Source organism: Passer montanus, unplaced genomic scaffold (assembly GCF_014805655.1).
Source record: "Passer montanus isolate IOZ18808 unplaced genomic scaffold, ASM1480565v1 scaffold41, whole genome shotgun sequence".
Taxonomy (NCBI): domain Eukaryota; kingdom Metazoa; phylum Chordata; class Aves; order Passeriformes; family Passeridae; genus Passer; species Passer montanus.
Genome location: NW_024368930.1, coordinates 3,473,548 through 3,479,806, shown reverse-complemented (window position 1 = coordinate 3,479,806; position 6,259 = coordinate 3,473,548).

Below are 6,259 nucleotides of genomic sequence, written 5' to 3'. Positions count from 1 at the left end.
CTCAGGCACATGAAAGCCTACATGCCTCAAGGCTGTTTGGTTTATTATTGATTTGATCATTGTCTTGGTGACAGTTAAGATGTCAGCTCTGATGACTAAGTGGCCACTTCCATGTGGTACTTTGTGTATGACAAAGTCACAACTTTTATTTCCAGGTTGTGGTTTCTTTAAACCATGTCCAAAGATAGCTGATGGAGCACAAGATTTCTGAAACAAAGAGTTTGACAGAAATGTTGGACAAGGGAGCAAAGTCTGAAGACTGTGAGTTATGTTTGTGATTTAATACATAATTCTGACCACGACCTCTCCTCACTGGTCCTTCAGGCTTTGCACTGAAAGTTGCACCCAACAAATGTTTGAGAGCACAGTGTTTTTATAAGAACTGTTGTCATCTTTTGAATTACACAAGAATCACTGGGAGAGAAACATAATTATCTCCAAACAACACAAAATCATCAGCATTTTCAAAGTACTTTAGAATTTGTGGTTTTGTCTTTAATTGTGCTGTTACTGTGCTTGCTCATGAGTTGTGGGTGATAACATGTGATTATCATCTGCCTACTTGATCACATGCACATTTGTGATGCTTGCAAGAGCAAACATTATTGGCTGGGATCTGTCACATCCTCAGTGCCAGAGACTGTTTCCCAGACAACAGCACAGTCCCCTTGATCCACGAGCCCTGCACCACCGTGGACCTGTGCTCAGTCTAACACCTGCTGGCAGCTGCTGCTCCCACTCCCGACACAGACAAGATGTTTGTAGAGCCATAATCCAACTGCCTGAACTCTGCAAACCAAGGAAACTGCAGAACCTAAATTAAAAAGTCAAAATGAGTCAAACAGCACCTACCTTGTTACAAATTCTGAGTCAGTTTTTAAATTGAAACCAGATCATTCCTTGCCAAAAGCCATTTAAGGGCCATGTACTACCTGTTTAAGTCCTCTGCTGCCAAACATAAAGGCAAGCACAGCTGTGTAAGGTGGTAAATCATTTCTCTGTAGTAATTGGAGTGTGGTAAAACAAAAGAGCCCAGAGGGCAGCTGGAAGAGTGAGTGTCAGAAGCAGCTCAGGCCAGCTGGGTGGGATCCTGTGTGCAGGGCGTTTACATTTTGGATGTTGTCAGGTGGGCGAGGAAGCTGATAAGAAAAATAATTATTTGCATTCAAATTATATAAACAGTGCCAGAGCCTGGTTAGTGTAGGCAGTGTTAGACAGAGTGTTTCCCAACTGCAGGAGATGTATCACATGCTGGGTGAGGAAGGTATATGAGGCAACAGCACTCTGAAGGTGTGCAGCTCTAAGCCTCTTGGCACATTTTATGGCAGAAGAATAAAATAAAAAGGATCTGAAAATCAAATGGTTGTCCCAGATCATTCTATTAAAAATGCACATTTTTAATGTGACCTAACTTAAACTCAGTGTTGTGAAGGAAAGATAATGTCTGGGTTTGAATTTATCGGGGGGAAGGGAGCAGGATATTGGTGGGATTTGGGCAGGATTCTTCAGGGTGTGCAGGGGCATTTGGGGAAGGGAGAGATGTGAAATGGCAGGTAACAAAATCTCAGTCTCCCCTTGATGACTGAGTGGCTGTAGCAGCAGTGTAGCAGTTTCACCATCAGCAGTTCAGATCTCAAGCTGTCCTTCCACATCAGGTGGCCACAGGTTTCTGAAGATCTTATCACCAATTTTTTTTGTTTTAACTTGTTAAGAATTATTTCAAATGTAAATGGAATATTAAATGATTTTGTTTATTGATCCTGTGATGCTCGGGCTGAATACCCTGTAGGTTTGCAGAGGGGCACTCTGGGGTGTGCCATTCCCTCTGTGGGCACCATGGGAGATCCACAGGAGGATCTATGGGAGTTTTATACACTCTTCCATATCACTTCTGACTGAAACTCTGCCTTTCAGAGCTTCTCCAAGAAAAAGCAAATCCACGGTCAAAATGCAGAGGCCATTCTCTTTCCAACCAAAGCCTGCCTAAAATTTTTGAAACATATCCCTCCCTCACTTTCTCAAGAATTGAGAGCTTCTTCAACTGCATTCTGTGAATGATGGCCTTGGCTGTTCCATTAAGTACCAAAGGCTCTTATCTGACACTGAGTCACAGGTTCACAACAGGACATTTGCACTCTGAGTTGCTCTCAGGTTACCTGAGACCAGCTTTATTGAAATCACATCCCAGAGAGTTGTGCAGTGTAATTGTAGCTGTGGTGACCAATATCTGCAAAGGGGAGAAAAGCTGCTTCATCACAGATGAGGACTTGTGCAAACAGAAATCCAAAAGTCTGTTCTCACAGGGACACACAGGGAGTGGAATACACAGACAACACATGTGAGCCAGCCCCCTCTCGTGGTTTTTCCACACAGAAGGCAGGAATCAACTCAAACTGATTTCTTAGTAATGATTCAAACACCTGCATCTCTCCTCTGAAAGCTGATATGGTTAGTGGCATTTCACCTCTTCTTAGGGAGTGATAGGTATTAGTCTGAGGACAGAAAATTATAATATTTTAAAAATTTCATTTGTATTTCCTAGGCAATTTGATGGCTATTTCTGGTAGAATATGAAGGACTAAGGGAAGGGGATTTGTTGGCTATTTCTATGAGCTGTTTTTCCTCAAACTGAGGGAGGAAGCAAATACTACAGGATAAAAAACAAAACTCTCCTGGTCAACCGCTAAAGTGCAGAAACAAACACAGGCATTTGGTTGTCTTACACTGCTCTGTGTTACAATTGAGTTGAACTGAATTGCATGATACACACAAGTCAGTGTTTGTCAGTGGGTGAAGAACAAATGCACTGAACTGAGAGAACTGCTGCAGGTCTGGCTACGGCCAAGCTGGTTCCAGCATTGGCCAAACCAGCCCTGATCAGTTGTTCTTGCTCTGCAGCACCAGCACAGCCTCCCTGTCATTTCCCCGTGTCACTGACGGCTCGCTGTGCACACAGAAACTGAGGTGCTCGTTCCTCACAGGGCTCGCCCTGGCCACGTGAAGAGCTGTCCCAGAGCAACACGAGCAGCAGCCCCAGGACAGGACAGAAATAACTGTCCTCAGGTGGCCCCAGGGCCAGCCCCCCCAGCTCCCCAGCCTGGGCAGAGCTGCAGAGCAGCTGCACTGGGGCACTTTGGCAGAGCAGCTCCCCTGCCTGAGGCGCTGAGGTTTATGGAGCTCAGGCATGCTGCTTGCTGCATTCTGCTCCTTCCCCTCTGCCCTGGGACAAAGGAGGGCTCCAGGCCTCAGTGGTGAGGAATTTGGGACAACATCTGCTCTGAAGGAAGGTGAAGGGCTTTGGGCTGGGAGGCCAGATTGCTGAAGCAGCGGGGAGCACTGTCAGGACTCAACATCACAGTGAAACCGTTAATGCTTGCAGAGGAGGTAAAACTGGTCAAGAATGCTGATTACTTCAATAAAAACACATTTTCAGTATTGAAAGGGAAATATTTTTATTCCATTTATGTTTCACTAAAGAGAGAAAGAGATGCACCAAAGCATGTTAATCCCTGCTACAGTGTGAGCTCTGATCTAATAAATGTCTCATCATGGAAACCCATTTGTGCCTAACACCACTTTTCCAGAATGTTCTGTAATGGTGGCATTTCCCCATTGGTGTCTTCTTTAGATATTGATCAGAAATCCAGAAGGATCAAAATTACTTGAACAAAACTCCTATAAAGTATGGGCAAAGCTAGAGGAGTTGGTACCACCCTGCAGTGAGGTATTTCTGTGCTTTCTTTCTGTCAATAAAGGTATTTGTTTATTAAAAGCACCATTTGATGTGACCTTGTCATGCAGGGATGCATTATGACTTGCCAGGAATCAATGAAGCAATTCTGGAAGCACTGAAAAGCAGTTTTGCTATCCAACAAAGTTTTCTCTGAAAAGTACATTCAGGAAAATACAGCCAAGCCTGAGGAGGCTGATCCTGAAGTGACAGCTGATGAAAGAGTGTTCATAGCTGGGCAGCCACAAGGAATTGTACCATGGAAGTCACTGAGGAGGTATGTCTGGAAAAGAAAACACTGACAATTTTCTATCATTACAACTGCCACATTGACAGAGGGACTGGGAACTTGTTTTTCCAGCTCAAGAAAAGAGCAAGACTTTTGAATGGTTTTCATTAATATTGCCTGTGAATACCAATATTTCACACCAATAAAACTTGGATTTCAGATCAAGGAACTTGTGCTGTGTTACTGCAGCACAGCCATATTTCAGAATATGACAGGGGGGAAAATACACCACAAAATACAATTTTCTTAAGTGTAAAATACAGTAAGGCCTCAGCTGCCACGTGAAAAGTGCAGAGTTGTGATAAAGAAGCAGGGCAGACCCCAGAGCCCGTGGCAGGGAGCAAAGGAGGTGAGCTCAGAGCTGTCCCCTCCCACCCTCCTGTGTCAGTCCCCCGCAGTGTCACCTGTGCACAGCTCAGCTCTGGTGACCCACGAGGAATGGCACCTCAGGCTTGCATTCATTTCCTTTAAATGCAGCTTGAGTCACTGCCATTGTCACCAAACCCTTTCCAGGGTGGAATTCAGTGACATTTTGTGCCTGGTTGATCTCTGGGGCAGGGCTCTGGACAGGGGGGTGTTTGCTTTGCCAATGGACACACAATACCTGTATTTTTATATAATAGTGCAGGGCTGATTGGGTTTGACAATCTGGGGTTTTGGTACCCACTATGGAGAGCAGGAATGATCTGGATACGATGCTGGAGATAAAGAGACTTTTGGGTTGTTATTTCCTGATATTTATGCTTTTTGGTCAAAATTATGATGTTTTTATGAGGCTGCTTAAAGGGGACAAGTCACTCCTCCCTGCTGGCAAACATGGGTCTGGCAACACAAAATCTTCATGCCTCGTTGAGCAGATAAATTGTTTGGGACCCCAGAGCACTTTCCCACAGAATTCCTAGGGCAATTTCCAGTATTTCTTAGCCATGCCAAGGGGATTGCTCTGCCAAAATCTGAAACATAGATCACAAGGCCCACAGTTACATCTAGCAGCTGTGAGCAAACAGCCCCTGACAGGCACATTTGGACTGAGGAATCTCATCACAGGTTTTATATTCTCTCGTAGGCGTCCATCATCATCCTCAGTGATCATTCTGGTACTGCCTGGGACCTGACAAACTCAACTGACAGAATGTTTTCTTTTATTGCAGTTATTAGACAGATACTGACAACACATAGGGGTAAAGCTATTGGATTTTATTATATTATAATATACGTAAATAATTCTAATGTTTAGGATGTGCCACTTTTTATTCTGCAGTTACAAATGCGCATTTCATTTTCCTAAAGTCTGGCTGTATTATTTATAATTATGTTATTTCTCTTACAGGACAGGTTTATAAGTAGTTTCACACTTGATATCACTCAGATATAGAAACCAACTTTAACAGCCTCCTGTTAAAATAGCCTGAAGTTTACATGAGCAAGAACTGCTGAAATCTAGCTCCTAATTTGCACCATATGTTGGCATGCCTCCTTCTTGGAGATGACATTTTGCTTTGTTTCCAGTAGATAACTTTTCTTTTAAAGAAAAAAAAGCTGATGAGAGGCTCCAGGCAACCTGATGGATGAGGGATGGGTATCTGCTGCACTGTCCCTGCCTGTTTCAGGGTCACTGCCTTCCACAACTGTCACACGGAGACCTCTCAAAATGCTTTGCATTTTTAACATCCTTTGCAAAATTCTCCAGTTGCAACAATCTCTCAGTGGGTACCCACGCTCCAGTGGATTTAGAGCTGCCTCCCAATCTGCCGGCAATAGCCCCGTGCACTCTGCCAGCTCAGCAGTGGGTGAGCCACGCCCGGAATAACGAGGTGAAGGAGTCAGAGAATACAGGATCAGCACAGGTATGCCCAGCAAAAATGTGTTAGCTTAACAGCTCTCAGTGAAGTGTTTGCTACTGGCCGAACCGGGTGTTTTTTATTAAATAGCAGCTTTTCTGTAGCAGAGCTGCTGGGTTATGTTGGGGTGCCATGGGGATATTTCCAGCCGGTGAAAGCTCCCAGCCCGGCCGGGTGTCAGCCACGGCTCCGTGTGACACGGTCTGCTCCTGGGCAGTTTCCCGCTGAGCTTTTCCACTGAGGCCATTCCTGTGCGGCGGAGGCCGCTCCGCCCTTTGCCACCCGCGCCGCTCCTGCCGGGAGCGGTAGCGGGAGGCGCTGGGTGCCCGTGCGGGTGCGCCGGGGCCGGGCCCGGTGCCGCGGGAGCTCCGTGCCGAGGGCCGGTGCCGGCGCTGGCGG